Genomic DNA, 19,928 nt, shown 5'->3' with positions numbered 1-19,928 from the left:
TAATTGGAATATTTCACAGTTCACCAAACAGCTGGCAATACTGTTTGTTGTGCCTTTGTAATCAACCAAAACAAATCTGTTACCCTCATTTACAAAGGTCAATATGTCTTACTACTAAATGAAAAATCTTTATGATTCATAATTTTTCAACAAAAATTGACCTTGAAGAGCCATGCTATTTTCTATACTTGGAAAATTTATATTTTGTTAATAATAACTTACATGATGTGCATTTTATTTTTATTTATATAAATGATAAAAATATGATTGATTAAATTTGTGATGTTATAAATATAATTTAGTAGTAAAATACAATTTAAAATTTTAATTTTTAGTTGTTTCTTGACTTTTAACTTTTAATTTCTACTCATTTAATTAATTTTAAAGTAAAAGTTAATGAAATGCGACTATATTGAAGTTTATGTATTTGTGGGTAAGTTTTATAATCATTAACCTCTGTAACAGATCAATTATTGTTCATTTTTAATTACAGTAAAATTGTTGAAAATAAATGAAACCTTCTGAGTACAGTACAATAAGTCTGATAAATGAACATTTCTGTCATTAAACTTTATTTTTTCAGTAGTTGGATACTGTGCAAGCAATTATGTTTTAGTATATTGTTATATTATTAGATGTCAATTTTATTGTTTGAAAAAATAAATAGTTTGTTCATGAGTAAGTATAATAATCACAATAATACTTAATGAAGAAATTTAAAAATAATTTATTAAAATGAAAATCAAGTTTTGCAACACATATATCAATCAGGAACATTATAAAACAAACCTGTTCAAAACCTTAAGTTTCTATTTTATTTCAATTTGGGATTTTAAATTACAATTTCAAAATGCCCAGGTTTAAAATTATAATGCTTTAAAAAGTTAAATTCCATAATGTAAAAGTTTAAAAGCTGAACTGTTCCTAATAATATCTAACAACGACCAGTTTCAAAACATATAGTTTCATAACGTCCAGTAAAGTTTGTTCCAGCCTTGGATCCAGCTCGACTCAATTTTAATGAGCAAAAGTCTTAGAAAATAGCCAGTTAGTAATAATTACTAGTTTTAATTTGTAAGATGAGTACAAAAAGCCAAGTTTCACAACTTCAAGTACAGTCTGTTCCAGACTGTAGTGGAGCTTGCCTCACGCATATTGCAGGCTAAAACAGTTGTTTTAGCCAAGCTCAACAGAGGATCTAAACTGCAAAAGTTCATTAAGAAAATTTTTTAAAATTTGGATATTTGGATTATAGGAAATCCGTATATTCCAATATCTACATATTTGTTATCAGCCATATACACTTCTGAACTAACATCAATTAGGCTGTTCTGAAAAGGTAAGAAACATGTGTTGCTTTTTTCTGTACAAAGCATATTTCCTATTGGCAGGTATAAACCAGCCATAAGTAAACCTTCTTAGTGTTTGAAGTGAATCTGTGACTTTAATTATTGAATTGCTTATAAAAACTGTAGCATGGATCCTTAGAACAGTCGTTTACATTTTAACATGAGACATAGCAACACATGTAATGAGGTTAATTATTAGAATACTTACTTAGAATACTATAGAAATACTTTCATTACATTTTTTCAATTTGATCCTTTAATACTCCATTGCATTTATTTAATTGTATAAATGAGAATAAAATAAGCAATATATTTGAAATATTACAAACAACCTCAGCTGTGAACAATTACTTCCACTGATTACTAAACTCCAGTTACAAACGAGATAATGGGTAAATTATGTATTTGGCTTTTGCACAAAACTTTTCCACTAAATTTTGCATCCATTATTTACAAAATAATCTGAAAACATTAAACACATTCTCTTAGATACTTTCTGATGAATAAAGTTTTAGCTTTGCTTTTCCGACATTAATTCTTTAATCCCATCTGTTGTGAACCAGATAAAACCGTGCTATTAGACAGGATGATTTTTATAATTTTTAGAATATACTATCTTTAAATACCCCTTTTAAGTTTCATCCTATATTAGGTTATGTTCCGTCAAGAATTACATGCATTTAACATCTCATTTACTTGTCTTGTTGTGGAAAAGAAAAATCAATTAGCATCATAAACTGTGCTTCTAGGCACAATATTTATTTCCGAGTTTACATTTTGAAAAATTGTAGGGTGTGGGATATAATAGACTCACTCTATATTAACTTGTGTTTGTGTTCTCAACATAACATCTAAACTGGGAAACTGCAGTACAAACTTCTAAAACCAGATACAATATTTTTCTATTCCGTTTGGGGCTTCGGTGGTACAGTTGCCAGTTCTTAGCACAACCATCGAGAATAGTAGAGGCAGTGCGGGGTGAGTCAGCAGAAGGACTGAGCTACAGAACAATGGATAAATCTCACTTCCGGAAGTACATCCTCACCCTCAACTTGGCGTCTATTGAGTAATTGACATTTATATACCATCCATTGTTTATTGAAGTATGTTTGTATAAAACCTACAAATTATATAATCTTAAGTAATGAAACATTTCAATTTGTTCAGATTTGAGCAAAACTTTTAACTCGATTAATTCTCAACATAAACCAAAAAAGATATATTAAAAAAATATAATAGGTACTTATAAGCAACTTAATTTTTTTAGATATCTCTTAATAATTCAACATAGTGGTAATTCAAAGTTTGTAAAAGGAATGGTTGTACACAAATGATTATAAAATATAGTGCAAAATAAAAATGTTTCGTAGAATTCTCGGGTCAATTACAATAACATTTGTTTGTATGTAATTTTATAATATAAAAATATCATAAGATTTCCAGATAGTGTGAGTACAAAGTTTTAACAAGTACACAACATTGCAGGAATAACTGTGAATACGATAACTACCATAGTTATTAATAGATTCAGACTAAACTTGGTACAGAAACAGTATATAGCTTGGTTGAGTCCGTTAGCCAGTATAAAGCAATAAAACCTTTCAAGATACAGTTAATTCACATTTGAGCCATTTTAAATCAACTCATTTGCATCATAAACCCAACAAGATACATATTTTAGTATACCACAATAGGTAATTATAAACAATGTTGTAGATGAAGCTTATATTGGTACTGATATTTATTATATAAAAGTATTATACAGGGTGAATATAAAGTCAGGACCCCCCCCCTCTACTTTTTTCTCTAGGTAATATAAGGAGATATCATTTGGGTAGTGGTGCAATATGGAAAGGAAGTTTCATTTTATGATATTGAAAATTTTTTTGTCCCTCAAAAATGCGAAATTTTGGGGGCAACCCAAAAATTTCAAATGTAAACCCCTATCAAGTGACCCTTCATTTTAAAGAGCATGAAAAAACTTAAATAGTAGTGAAAACCAGAGATTGCTATCTCTTTCCTAATCCGAAATAATAGCCAGTATTACCAAAACAATTTTAATAACTCACCACGTCACGAAGTCAAATCAAATGTTCAAACTGAAGCCCTCCTACTATTTGGCAGTGAGACAAGCGTAGGGTGAACGCCTCTCTGACGTTTATGAAAGTCTGAGGTGGTATTTGGTTGCAAGAATTAATAATCCTGTTTCTTAAATCTTCAATGTTTGCTACTGGTGTTTTGTAAATTGTGGATTTTATGTGACCCCATAGAAAAAAGTCCATGGGTGTAAGGTCCGGAGACCGTGCAGGCCATTCTATTACACCACGCCTACCAATCCACTGACCACGTAGCTGAGTTCCCAGGAAATGTCGTACAGCACGATGATAATGTGATGGGGCACCATCTTGCTGGAAATGAACGAGTTCTTCTTCAAATTCATGTTGATTCTCCCTAATAACAGTATTTATTGCAGGAAAAATTGATTCTTGTAACATTTCCAAATACAGTTGACCATTGAGATTTCCATTAATAAAAAATGGTCCTATAATGTGATTCCCAAAAATCCCGGCCCAAACATTAACTTTTTCTGGGTACTGCGTGCGAGATTCACGGAAAACATGGGGATTTTCTGTGTCCCAGTACCTGCAGTTGTGTTTGTTCACATCTCCATTGACGAAAAAACTACATTCATCACTAAACACAACGTTTCGAACAAACAATGGATGAGCAGAAATTAGTGCTTCCATTTCTTCACAAAATTGTAGACGACGGTCTGGATCGTCTTCGTTTAACTCATGGATAAGCTTAGTTTTATAGGCGTGAAATTTATTTTTTTACAGTAACTTTACCACAGACATTTGGGAAACATCACAAAGATTTGCTGCTAATCTGGTGGACTGCTGCGGATCTTCAACAAATTGTGCAACAATTTCGAACTGTTTGTCACCACCTAAAGGAGGCCGACCTGAGCGTGGGGCATCTTTGATGGAACCAAATTCTCGGAACTTATTTACTAAAGTTCTTAAGTATTTCCTTGTCACAGGTCTATCAGGATGTGCCAAATTAAACCGCCTTTCTGCCTCATGATAATTTTCATTCCAAGCCCCGAAAGTAAATATCATTTCTACTTTATCTTCGTGACTACGTGCCATTTTTACTCATAATCAGTATTAGTTAGATAATATTATTTAAAACTCACAATGCGAAAGTGCATCTAAATAAATTATTGTAATAACACTAAAAGACATATAACCTTCTCAAAATACTTCACGGAACAGTAACCACACAATACCACTGGATAATAATGTTCTACTAAGATAATAACTACTCGCTACCTTGGCTTGACAAGATTCCAACTAATATTTTTATGAAAATTGAGTTTATTTTACAATTATTCTATTTAAAACACTCTCTATCTAATGCACTAACTCTCATTGTCGTATGTTTCATAATAATAAAGATACGAAAGTGACAATGTTCCAGCTGTTGGTGTCAGCTCTACTGTCTATTATAAATAATAATGCATCAGCTGACTCATACTGCTTATTGTGTTCTGACGATTTATTTACATTGAGGTTATGTATACTGATGATAGTCCAGTTGATTTTGATGTGAATATTTCTTAATTTTTGAAATTAAAAAATGGCACAGAATGATTTAGAAAGTAATTCATCCAGTGATTTATTTGGAGAAATAAAAAAGTATCATAAAGAAAGTATTACTTTCCGACTTAGAGAATGTCATTACATGTCCCAGAGCATCTCTAAGTTCATTTTTCTATACAAGAAAGTTGAATGTGTACAATATGACAGCTTACAGTGTAACCAAGCAAGTATATTGTGCTATATGGAATGAGACAATGGCTGGAAGAAGTGGGAAAAACATTGCAAGCGCAAAAATATTCTTCTGGGAAAAGTTTTTGTGCACAATATTTAAATAAATAAAAATAGTCTTAAATGGTTTCTGTTTACTTTACATCCTTCTGGAAATTCCTATCCCAAAAAGTTGAGAAATTATAGTTTGATAAGTTTTTAACTGCAAAATTGCATATCCAGAAATCATGAAATTACTTAAATAATTTTATTTTACTAGTGGACAGGTGTAGCTATTGACCTCAAGAACAAACCTACGCAATAATTACAATTAATGTACGTTTTGTACAATATCAAAACTTTGAACGAGATTTTCTCAAAATAAGCAAAAATGGACTAGTTTTTACTAACTGTACTTCGAACCGGGAAAGCCCAGACACTCATTGACAATAAACTCCTTATCAGTTTACTTTCTAATATTTGATTCTTCATCCATTGCATGCCTCACTCATTGAGAACACAAACAACCAATAAAGCTGTTTCCACGCAGATATTTGGGGGTCAAATATTTGGGGGTTATAATAGACAGGGAATTATCTTGGAAGGATCACATTGAGGAGCTAACAAGAGGATTGAAAGGGAGCATTCGAAAATTTTATTTTTTGAGGAATATATGTGACCAAAGGCTTTTAAAGATACTCTATTTCGCTCTCATAAACTCTAAATTACAATATGGCATTCATTGTTGGGGAGGAACTTTCAAGAATTTAATAACAAAAGTAAGAAAAGTGCAGAATCATTATATTAGGATTATATTACATAAAAATAAAAGAGAATCATCTTTTAATCTATTTAATCAACTAAATATATTACCTTTACAACATTTATATGTCTTCAAGGTTCTTCAAATTTTCTTTATTCGTAGTGGCAATAATGAAACCGAGCTTATAATGCATAATCATAACACACGTAGTAAATCAGCCAATTTATTAAGAAAACCAAAAGTTTCAAAATCCTTAATGACAAGATCTTTTATTTTTTTAGGTGCAAAACTATTTAATGAAATACCAGCAGACATTAAATTGTGTAGATCAAAAATTTGGTTTAAAAATAAATTAAAGCAATGGCTTTTTAACTTTGAGGACACGTCAATACTGATACATATTCTGAGATAGTCTGATTTGGTATATTTTGCTGAATGTGAATAAGTTTGAAATAATATTTTGAGTAAGATTATGCTATTCTTGTTATTTTTGTTTCTTTTACAGATACTTAGTACAATATTACAGTTCAATCATTATTGTTATTATTATTTTCTTTTGTGGAACTTTGTTAATTTCAATTTGATTATATCTTAGGTACGACATTTTGTTATGTTACTTATGATGTCACATATTTTTTTATTAGGAGTGAAGCTTTGCTTTTGTCTAATTATGTTCTAACTATTGTTTTTTGTATGTTGTTTTATTGATTTAGGTAGTGTACATACTGTGTTGGTTAAGATGTTGCACGAGCTCGTCGCACTATTTATTTTGTAAAGGTAGACTCTAAGTTATGTTTTTTTATGTATTGCTAAACCATCGCAACTGGTTAAAGATGGTTTAGTATTTTCAAATGAGTAATTTATGATTAAATTGTAAATATTTATCGAAAATAAATCATTATCTTCATTATCTAACTGTACCCAAACAAAATAAATTTAGGTGTAAATACTTAATTACAATTTTTATTGGCTATGTTGTTGGAAAAGAGATAGCGATCTCTGGTTTTCATCACTATTTAAGTTTTTCATGCTCTTTAAAATAAGGGGTCACTTGATAAGGGTTTACATTTGAAATTTTTGGGTTGCCCCCAAAATTTCGCATTTTTGGGGGACCAAAAAAATTTTCAATGTCATAAAATGAAACTTCCTTTCCACATTGCACCACTACCCAAAGGATATCTCCTTATATTACCTATAGAAGAAAATAGAGGGGGGGGTCCTGACTTTATATTCACCCTGTATATTATATATAAGTAAATTATAAACAAGTTTCAATATTTTAATTTTTCAATATCTCTTAAGGTTTTAAAATGGCAGTCATTAAAATTATCGAAAAGGAGTTGTTAAATATCAAATATTAAGTTTTCTAGTGTAAAATAAAAGAGTCTTTAGAATTCTAAGGTCATTTACATTAATGATTGGTCTTACCTATTTTTTATATATATCATTAGATTTCCACATAGCGTACAATTCTAAGTAGTAAACAACATTGCAGGAATAATTATGAACACTACTATAGTGCTTAATAGATTCAGACTAAAAGTGGTACACAAATACTATTTACACATAGATAGGTTGAGTTCGTTAGCCAATCTTAACCAAGTAAATTTTTCAAGATGTTAATCGTTTGTATTTGGACAATATTTTTATATTGGGTATATGTTAACATAAATTAAAATTGACATTTTTTCAAGCAGTTTTTTGGAATATCCATTCTTACTTGGTTTTTATAACTATTAAGGTTTCAGGATATTGATCAAGTTATAAATGTATAAAATTGAACCATTATAAGTAAATATTTTTAAAAACATAATTGCGGATTAATTGTAATTAAATTAAGTTAGGATTTTACAAAAAAATTAATACACTTATAACAATTTTTGTCTCGTAAGGTTTCAAGATTATGGAGTTTCTAAACATTTGAAAGTTTTAGTTATGATTATATTAACATAACAACAGTTAGAGTTATTGTCCCATCTGTGTTGTATAAATTAAATATCTAAACTAATAATGTAATTTCATTTTCACATTTAGAGGTGGTAGCCACATGTGAAATCTACATTTCTTCTTGCTGAGCTGGAATGGATATTAAAAGATACAATTTTCCCATTGTTTAAACCCTTCTACAAAAACCCCACACTATGTACCAGTAGTGAAACCGTTTACAATGAATACTTTGATTGAAGTTTGTTTTTGACGATGGAAGGATTGTGAAGGAAACAGGATTTTTCCGAACATTTGCCATCATTCAGTGATACAACAAATCAGTATATTTTTAGTTTGATCTCATATTTAAGGACCAGAAACTAATGTACAAGAAGAAACATTTATTTTATTTTATTTTACGCTTAGGCTCTCAGTGCCGCTCCCAATGGCCAGCCAAAAAACTGAAATGATAAAGTTAACTCGTAAAAAAGTTTGAAATTGAAAATTCACTTTGTTTTTTTTTACATAATTTAAGATTTTATATAATTTAAATAAGCATTTCCAAAATAATTAAATTATGCAATTTGGTAATAGTATTTGAGTTAGATAACAACCATCCACTTTACAAGTCTACAACCTGTTAACATAGACATTTTAAAATTAATTTTAAAGCGGGTATCCAATATTTCAGAATATTTGTATTTATCTGATTATGTTCATACATTTTTCATTTAAATAAGGATTGAGTTGTCATATAATGCAGCTTAATTCTGATCATAATATGGTTGTACATATGTGAGAGCAAAACACAATAAGGTGACTCAGGTGTCTTTTATAGGGGATAATTTAAGTCACAAATGTTCATTGAAACCTTAAATAGCCTCCAACAAATCACAATTTAAATATTCCTTAATTTCCACACAAACACAAGAAAAAAAAACTCAATGTGTAACTTGTTCTCAATTATCAAGCGGAAGATGCGTTGTTAGCTATGGATGTTAATTTGTACAAAGCTAATGACATTATGTCTGTATTAGTTACCATTGTAATACTTTCAAACATTTACAAACTCTTTAATCAAAAAATCTTATAAGATATACATATATATCTTTGTAAGTACATTTTTTCAATAATATGTTTGTTTATCTTAAATAGATATAAAATACTTTTTATATCAAAACTAAAAGAGTAAAGGTTTTCTATGAATGAAACTGGACAAGGTATACAAATATAAAATATATTTTACAATATACAATAATTAATAGACTATCTAGGAGATCCAAAATGGCTACTGGCCCACAACATCAAGTATAGTAACCTCAGTAAATAGTTTAGTTTTAAAGCAGTAAAAGTGGCAAGAATGAATATCACCTACAAATAACAGTTTAAATAACTAATGTTTCTTAAAGTAAAAATTCCTACACTACACACATCAAGATTGGTATTATTCAAATTAGAAGAGAGGTACACACTTTGACCTCATTTACACAAACTTTAAATCACAATAATAAAAATTTCACCAACAAATCTTATAACATATTTTGATTGTAAAAGAAACTTCTAATTATTAACTTAAGAATAACATCAACATATTTTATGTATCGATAACTAGACTGTGGCGTTGGAGCTACTGCTATGGTATTTGTCTGGGAGTGACCTGAGAGTTTACTGACTGCACACTCCTGTCTGTCATCAGACACTTCCACTCCAAACATAAGTTTAAAGTGCCACTGCAACTTTGCACTGACCCTCAGCAATACATCCAGCAGCTGTACTTATCATATTGACATGGCTCTTGATTATCTCACCAAAACCTGACATAGTTATGTAATTCCTTTATTATATAATACTTATATAAAACATAGTACATTTATCCAATTTTGCCAGAATTTCACACCAATTTTTAATTTGTAACAGAAACAGCCTGTCGAAGTATGCCCAAAAAACAGTCTTAACTATTCTATTTGTTCTGACAATAAAACTTATCATTTTAATAGAAAAGACAGCTAAATCTATACTATGGACTTATAGTATTGGGAAACTCATCTGCCTTATTGGAATGTAAGCCGAGTCTTGGTACTACAGAAGAAAGCAATAAGAATTTTAATAGGCCTAAACCAATATGAATCTTGTCGAAGTATATGTTCCAAGAACTTAGAATACTGACTATCACATCACTTTACATTCTTTAAGTGGTCAAACATGCAATAGATAGGAATCACCAGAGACTAGGAGATGCTCACCAATACAGCAGTAGGAATAACACAAACTTTGCCATGCCGATTCACCACACATCCCTCTACGAGAAGAAACCATGCTATGCAGGTTCAACCTCCTACCTGAACAGTTAAAAAGAATTCGTGAAGACCAAACCTTCAACAAGCATCTCATGGAGTGGTTGCTAGAACACACCTTGGAAGAAATTGTGAACTGAAGGAACAACCAGACTAACTTCACTTGGTTTTAACTTTATACACATTTTAATCAAGACTGAAATTATATTTAAATTTTGTTAACCATTTATGTAAACTGTTGAGACAAATCTGTCTGTTTGTTGTTTATTGAATCCTCCAGTTAGTTTTAGATCATATCAGCAACTATAAAAACACATGAAACCCCTGAGTTAGATACTACGAGTAACTATTATAAAAGACACTATGTACAAGTATGAAATCAAACACATCTTAACTTGTATGTAACCCTGTAAATTGTAATGAAAAGGATATTAAAAAGGAAGTTTTCTAATAAAGATTGTTAATTAAGAAGAATATTTATTTAACAATAATCTGGACAGTTATTTTTTCTGTCAATGTACTTTTCTAATACACACTACCCTATTTCTCCAGTCCCTAATAAAAATGTATCTTATATTTAAAACAACATTGTGTGTTACAAAACATATAATTGCAGCAAACAATCAATAAATATAAAGGTTGTTTTCTCCAGATTAATTTGGAAAAGTTGAAATGTCAGATTGACTGAGTCATTTATAAGTTAACTGCATGATCTATTTTTATTAGCTTAAAAATGTATTGTTTTAATGGTCTATAGAGATGGATCTCCAATATATTTTTAAGTCAAACTAAAAAAACTTATAATACTCCAAACAAATCTGTAAAAATACTTTAATTTTAAAATTAATTACAAAATATTTTAATACTATTTCTAATACTGAAGTTCTTTAGAAAAACAACAAAGCAAATTCTAGCTTTACATGGTCATTGATATTGATTATATGAAGTTTTATGTAAAACATTGCAAAATGTCTGCAAACTGAGCCGGTAGTTTTAAGATATTGAACTTGTAAGACTAGGCAGTTTTGGAATAGGTTGTGTGTGAATTGCCTGGCAACAAAAGGATTAAATTAATTAATCTATATATATAAATGCGAATGTTTGCTTGTATGTTCCGTTATAACTCTGGAACCAATGCACGAAACATCGTGAAATTTTGTACAGTGATTCTACACGTTCCTGGAAGTAACATAGGCATACTTTTAGAGAGGTGGTAATGTTTGTTTGTTTGTCCTTTATGGAATCGTGAACTATTTAACCGACCGTTATGAAAATTTGTATGTATATGTATTTTTCTATGGAGAAGGTTTATATTCTATGCCCATTGGTGTAATTCGCCACCAGGCAGTGCTACAAAACATAAAAGTTTTCAAAGCGCCTGCAAGTAATAAACTGCAATCACGACACAGTTACGTATATTAAGTAGCCAAAACTATTTGAAGGCGCTAAGATGGTGTATATTTGTCTTAAAAATAAATTATTGATTGAACTTAAAACTTGAATAGAAGACCTTTTTATAATAAAGTAAGGATACAAATATAAAAACATACACTATTGACAGATTTTCCTGATCGTGGCTACAAGGCCAAATCTACATCGGTGTTGTAAACATAATTCGCTTGAACCAGAAGTGCTCAACCACGGGCAAAGTTTACGATAATCGTGCGAAGCCGCAGGAAACAGCTAGTGTGACTATATAACCCCCATTAGTAGAAAACAAAAATGTTTAGTTGACCAAGATGATAAAAACTTTATTATCTCAATGTCAAAAATATTAACAAGCTAAGGATTATTGGACCTTTTTCGGTGTTTATTTACATTAGCGTGACCATGGAAAATGGACTTTTTTCATGAGTTGGGTATTTATAGCCAAGTATTATTGTCACAGGTGCATATGAACTGGGGGGGAAAGTATATTATTGTATTATATTGATGCCTTTCGGACATTATTGCGTTAAGGAGCAGGGGCATCACGTGATCTGGGATTCGACTTTTGCAAGCTCGAGTTAATTTTTTTCTAAAAGAGCAAGCAGGCAGCGGGCACGGGCAGGCATCGTTGACAGGATTAACGTATTCCATACTCGTCTTTACGAATTGCTTCCACGTGAGATACCGAACATCCAACACAAAGGTGTGCCATTACCACTACTGAACAAGGAGGTTAAGAATAGGCGCGGAGGAACAAAGAAAAGGAGGAATTAAGAAAATGGCGTCCCTTCTTTATTTGAGAAGGCGCGGAGTAATACCAAACTGTCAAATATGGATAGTATTGCCAGAGGTACGATAATTATCGTAAAGGTACGATAATTTCATTGATTTTATGCGCCGGTAAGATACACGATGGGTAGTTATTGTCGTACCATGAAAGACTTTTGACAAATTTATACAAGTAACAAACCAAAAGTTAATTATAACATAATTTATTATACGAACACAACATACTTTTTCATTAAATGTGTTTGGTACGATTATTTTATATGAAAGTACGATAATTTCTCGTTGTTCGTATGATAATCGGTTTTTTTAAATCTGGCTATACTGAGTTTGAGATGACGCGGAGTTATAGGAAACTGTCAAAAACGGAGTTTTCAGGGGATTAAAAAAAATCGTAGCTCCTTTGATTTTTGTTGCCGACGAATTTTTTCTTCAATATTGTTTTCAGGAAAAATTGTAGTTTTCAGGAAAAAATGAACATACCTTTCCATGGTCACGTTAATGTAAATTGATACCACCCTTTCTTTTGATTTTATGAGGAAACTGAAAATTAAGGTGATAAATTTTACTAATAAAGAAAATTACAATTAACTTATCATTCATTGGCATTTCATCAATCTGGGTTGAGGCTACTGCTCTATTTCTCCAAAAATCCTGATGTAATCTTTCGCAAAGTTGATTTCCACAATTTTTGTGCGAAATCAGCCAGATCGACCAATTCTGTTAAAAAAAACAGAGGCTACTGCATAGGCATGAGAAGTTTTTAAAAATGTGTCACTTTTAATATACCTATGAAGCCTTTTCTTTTCACATCTTGAAAACAGCAAAGTTGATAATAGCTTTGTAAACTTTGGTAAAATTTACTTTACAGAAGAATATTAGCAAATATTCCTGTCTTCAACTAAGTTTTGGTGGAGGTACCTTTAAGACACTTTAGTCATCTCTACTCAAAGAGACATTACTACATGAATTTTGAACTGCATAAATCACATTCCTTCATTTATTTTCTGAACTATGAGGCAGAAGTCCAAAACCAACTTTTTTTTAATGTGTTCATTGGCATTGGGACTGTGACTGCTATTGGCAGTTGGCACCCTAAAAGTCTGTTGATATTTATAAGATTTCTGTTGGTACCACTGGTGTTAAAGATCGTCACATATAAAGACAGAATAATAATTGTTAACTTGGTAGGCTACTGGTTTTTGTTATGGGTGTACTCAATGCACAATATGGTCGTTTCTGTAAACATAAAAAATTATGGTTACCTGTAAAGTCGGTTTTACGGGCGAAGATTTTACGTGACAACGTCTTTTTCTCGGTAGAATATTTATTGATATGAATATTATTAAATTGCACAATAGGAACAAGGAATTGAATGAAAATAAGAATTGCACAAATTTTAACTATAGAAATATATTTTGTTTACTAAAACATTGTACATAATTTGAAATTAATTAAAATTTGTTATTGTAAATGGTAAAGTTGAATAAAACATTTACTAAAATTGGAATTTGAAATTCTTGCTAAACACAGTTAAATTCTAACTCCGCGCGTGGTGATTGGTCGGTTTAGTTCGTTTGTTTGGTCGCACTGTTATGACAGGTTAGAGGTTATAATTTGTTATTTTAAATGTTTGACTAGCAATACGCGCTGTTTCTTCTCATCGACTGAATTACGATTGATTGCAGAGTGATTTAAAACTAATAATTTACTTAACACTATCAAAATTTGTCAATAGTATGACATAACCTATAAACTCAGTTTTCTCAACTTTTTGTGTCAATCTAACAATTAATCAATCAATCATAGTTTACGATAATGAAATATCCAGTGTACAATTCTTTGTTTAAAGGTTATTTTTGACGATGGAAGGATTTTGAAGGAAACAGGATTTTTCCGGACATTTGCCATCGTTCAGTGAAACAAGAAAAACAGTAACACTACGTTTCGAGATCTGCAATCTGATCTCTTCTTCAGGTAAAGAACTAACCTAATACATAATTACAAACTAAGTTAAAATAAACAAATCTTACTAAAGCGTTGTGGCACGCCTAAGTCAGGAATCACAACCTACATGTTGTTGTCAACTTCACTAACACTAAAGACATGCACTTAATACAAAACTATACAAAACACTAATCATTAAAAGTAAACTACGGAATACAGGTCACAATGCGTCTTCACTCGTCTACTGACCACCTACGACTGACCAGAGGGACTAGCCAATGGCAATCGTGACGGCTGGCTAAAACAAGATGGCGGAAATACAAGGGAAGGGGAACAGGAATGGGCCCTTTCGTTATTATTGGTTCATGCGAGATGAACTTCTTAAAACCATATTGTGACTCCGCATTGGTTTTATTACAAATATCCGATCCGTTTGATACTTTTGGTTTTCTCTTTAGTTCATTTTTTAGAATTGGCAACCAAAGCGGCCTAATCTCGACTGATGGTTGACTGATTGGTTGGTCTGCCAATTTAATGTATGTTGCCTCAATTAATTTCCTTTTGAAGAAATGTGGTTCCCGATGTATTATGTGGGCTTCATCCCAATTCATATGATGGTCTTCGGACCAACAATGGTGTGCAATTTTTGACTTTTCTGTGAAACCCTTTCTCGTGTTTTCTTTGTGTTCTTTTATCCTTACGTTTAGTGGTCTTTTTGTCTCGCCTATGTATTCCCTATTGCAGCTACATTTTATACTGTAAACACAGTTTTTTGGAATCCTGTGTGCCATTTTTTTTGGTTTTGTTTTTACGAGACTTTGTCTAAGAGTGTTGTGTGTTTTAAACGCGGTTCTAATGTTGTACTTTCTACCTACTCTTCTAATTTTCTCCGATAATCCCGGCACATAAGGGATTGACATAAACGCAAATTTATCACAAATCTGTTTTTTTTCTGACTCAGGAATGATTCTTCTGGTTCGTTTGCACTTATTAATTACTAATTGAGGGTATCCATTGCTTCTGAGATCCGATTCAATTTTCTTAAATTCTTCTTTTAGTCCATCTTTATCTGAGCACAAGCTCTTTGCTCTATCAAACAACGAGTAGTCTACTCCTTTCTTTGACAGATTTTTGATGGTTGGATTGATAATTTAAATAATTTTCCTGTGTGTGTTATCTTTCGAAAAACCGTTGTCTTAAGGACATCCCTATCTCTTAATACACACACATCCAAAAAGGGAAGCTTGTTTTGGACTTCCACTTCCATTGTGAGGCGGATGGAAGGAGAAATACTATTAATGTGATTCAAAAAAAATTATTTAATTCAATGTCTCCATGAGAAAAAAATAACAAAGGTATCATCCACATACCTCCACCAAATCTTCGGTTTGAACTGAGCTGAAGAAGAGATCAGATTGCAGATCTCGAAACGTAGTGTTACTGTTTTCTTGTTTCACTGAACGATGGCAAATGTCCGGAAAAATCCTGTTTCCTTCAGGTGTACAATTATTTACCTTTATTGTTGTAGTTGTTGTAAATGGACGAATCTAAGCACTCCACATTTTCACGAATAAACATAGTTTATCTGCTTTATCCCGTGCGGCGGACCCACAGTTATCTGCTTTATCCCGTGCGGATCCCGTGCGGCGGACCCACTGGACGGGCATCGTAACGTTACCGGGCGTTACACTTTTTCATGAGTGACTCCGAGCCGCAACCTAATTTAAGACGTTGTCACGTCAAATAGTAGTAGGCAAACTTACATCTATTCTATTCATTTTTTAACCGTAAATAATGGTTTCTATAATGAATGTGAGTATGTTTTATGGTATTTCCCATCGTTAAATTCGTATTCACGACAAAACCAGAAATGTAATAACAACGTGAAGGTGCCAACAACCATGTATTTTGGCAACGTCCTAAATACGTTTTAAAATGTTTTCTGTATTAGTTTTTAACTATAATTTAGCACTGCAATAACATTTGATTAATTTAAAACAAAAGTCCTTTAACAGTAAATGGCACCCGGCATGTAAATAATTTTGGCTTGCCAATAACTAACTACACATATAGGAACAGGCTATATCAGGCTATGCTAGTTTAGTTATTGGCATGGTAATCACTGCATATAGCCAAATATAATATAGGGTGTTCTTGATTAATTACAGATTCTCCTAGGCGATGCCTAATAATAAATATATATTACAGGCATTAATAATGTGATATAAAGAACGCATGTATAAAACGCAGGCAGCAGCTGGATAACATAGAGTTAATCGAGCAACTACGTATCTAGTTTAGTTTAAGCACTGAGTGTAAAGTTGAACATGGACCTCCTCCAATATTAACTAAGAGGAGGAAGTTATCTTAGTGAAATGGTTTTTTTTTTAATTTTTGCCGGAAGGCCTTTCCGGAGAACAAATAGAATGTTCAGCAAAATATTCAGAAATGTATAGTTATAAATGGGAAAACTAACTCATTTAATGATGGACTGGAATAATATTATATCATGCATTGCTACGTCAAGATCCACAGATTTCAAAGCGTGACTCTGAAGCAGTTAGCCTAAGGCAGCAAGTTCATGTATTAGTGAGAACAACATAAGACATTGTTTTAAAAATATCAACAGTGTTCTTGTGGAAAATAATATTTTGGATATATTCCAAGACCTAAGCCAGGTATTCAATGAAGATGAAACAAACTGTATGCTGTACCCAAAGAATGCTAAGGTTTTAGCTCCAGCAGAAACAGAAAATACTTAAGAAATATATCTTGGAAAAGCTAAGACATCGATAACAGTGATATTTACTGTTTCAGCGTCAGAGAAAATGGTACCACCGATGGTTATTTATCCATACAAGCGACTTTCAACAGCTATAGTAAATTCAGTTCCAGAAACGTGAGGTATTCTTGGCTTGTATAATATTGTTATTGGTTACAGTGTCTGAGGTTGGATGAAGGCTGATGTTTTTTTACTAATACATTGGCAATTGATATAGTAAATTTTTAGTTGAAAACAAAATCATCCTATCTGTAGTACTATTTGTTGATGAGCTTAAAAGCCACTTATCATATCAACTCAGCCAGCTTTGTTTTACAGCTTGGGGTAATTTTAACAGCACTTTACCCTTTAATGCCACCATAATCATACAACCTGCATTTCGACCTATCAAAGCTGACTGGAAGAAAATTGTGATGCAATAGAAGAGAACACATCCTAGTGAGGATATTACAAAAGAATATGAAGAATATGTGGCTCCTATTTCTTTGGCATGTTATAGAGCAAGTTCAACACAAGATACTGTGTAGTGGATTTAAAGCATATGGACTCTTTCTGTGGAACCCAAATTCAATAGCCCATTCAAAATGCCTGGTAAGCAACCTGAAGTTATCTGCAATGAGATTATAGCCAACAGTGAAGAACACGGTACCTATCCAAATAACAATATCGATAATTTTCAGCAATTCGAAGACATTGTAGTAGAGGAAAAGTTGATTAAACTCTCAAATATTAATAACAAAGAACCACCTGCGTTCTATATTGGGTCTGGAAAGAGTTTAAAAAACAAAGGTAACAAACTCTGATGCAATTTGAGTTCAAAATTCTTATAATGAAACTGGAACAGAAAAAATCAAGTAACTGTTTCTTGAAAAGCATGGATATAGTAAAAATAACCATACTTATGCAACCCCAACTAAAACTACTCAAGATTCCGCAATGAAAACACCACATGCTAGCTGGCAAAAGTAGAAACCCCCTTTTAGCTGAGATATTATCTTGGCCAGAACCTCCAACCAGAAAGGGAAAGGAACCAATTGAAAGAGTTCTTTGTGATAGCATTTAAGAAATTGAAGACATTATTTCAAGAAAAGCTTGAGAAAAGGGAGCTGAAGAAAAGGCAAAGAAATAAAGGAAAATACCAAGCTCGAGAACAAGGCTGTAAAAGATAAATTTACACTAAATAAAGAAAAGAAGAAAATAAATAGAGTCAGGCATAAATGAAAGAAAAAGCAATCTACAACAAGCAAAAGTCAAGCATTGAATAAAGCAATAAAATTATCGGGAAAGAACCTTTTACTACTTAATTGCCAAGTACTTTAAATGAGAAACCTGAGTGTAAGACTTTTTTACAATAATGGTAATCGAACATCATCAAGTTGAAGGGCTCTGTTATATGTTTGTGGGAAAAATATAAAAAATAGTAAGGACGTTGAATATAACATGTGTGGCAGATATTACCAACTGAAATGTTTGCCATTAGAGACTGAGGTTAACCAAAAATATCAAGTATTTTGTTAGCGACTCATGTCTCAAATTTGGAGGTAAAATAAATCAGGGCCTAAAGTTGTCGCATTTTAAAATCACAAAGCATGATTACCTATGATAATTAAATATTTCTCTGGTTTCCTATTTAATAAGCTTTACATTTTAGTTTTCTAACAGTTTCAACTCACGCCTTATGTTATATTTTACTTTGTATTTTAGAAAAAAAAGTTTTACTTTTCCTACGAAATGTCAACAAATATATTTTTAGGGGCTAATAACTGTAAAAATTGTAACAACAACTCATACATTCTTGCATACATTAAATAATTGTATTACGTGTAGATCATACAATTAAACTTATTTGTTAAAATCATGTATAAAATCCGCAAATATAAACCTAAGATACATTAATATAAAAAAGTTCACTCATCTCATAAAAATGTCTAAAATCTCGGTCCCAGGCGAGATTTCCAAATTTCTTTGTGAACGTAGCAAATCTTATCAGTATCTTTGATTATTTAATTTAAAAACAAAATCTCCAATAATTCAATTTTCTTTCTTTGGGTCCTTTTATTTTCAAAGAAAACTTCATCAGACCCACATAAACGAAATAAAAGTATTAATATAAGCAACTAGCGGACCCGGCGAACTATGTTCCGTCTGACAATCAATCAATGGGCAGATTTAGGATGTTAAAATGAATTCACACTTATTCAGTTAAATCGTTTTATTATATCAGTACGATAAAATACATGGGCATTGGCAGGAAGAGAGCACTCTTCAGTGAAGCACCCTGTGATATACGACAATTTCCGTCTTGTTCTCAGGCGCTAAAACACATAAAGCAGATGGTTTTCCGAACATGCCACGTACAATTGACCATGTGAAAAACACGCATTTTCTAGTGTAGACCACAACCTTTCAAATAGTGGCCTTGTGATTTACTTATCGTCATGGCAAATGCAAGACGAATCGGAAATTGAAGTGCTTTAAACTCAAACAGCATATCGGTTGGGACCAAGGAGATCCTCGGAATGAGAACTTCCTCACCTTTAAATTTTCATTAAAGTATTTTCGCGCAAATCACATTCATAATCAGTTTTGTTATCACCAAAGGCGTTGCGTTGCACAGTTTCGGTTGGTTTAGATTCTGAAACATGACTACTACCGAGCCAACCTTTAATTGTAAATTGTACGTGGTAAGCCAGGCACATCCAAGGAGTTTAAAAATTCCATACGCTAGTTGGTGGCTTCATTTTCGATTGTTACACAATACACAGTCAATAGATTTGAATGAATGAAGTGTACCACTGATTCCATTCTGAATTATGGGGTTTAATTCATCCACATATTTAT

The sequence above is a fragment of the Homalodisca vitripennis genome, chromosome 1, assembly GCF_021130785.1.
Source record: "Homalodisca vitripennis isolate AUS2020 chromosome 1, UT_GWSS_2.1, whole genome shotgun sequence".
In the NCBI taxonomy this organism is placed as follows: domain Eukaryota; kingdom Metazoa; phylum Arthropoda; class Insecta; order Hemiptera; family Cicadellidae; genus Homalodisca; species Homalodisca vitripennis.
Note: the sequence above shows the minus strand (reverse complement) of the source record.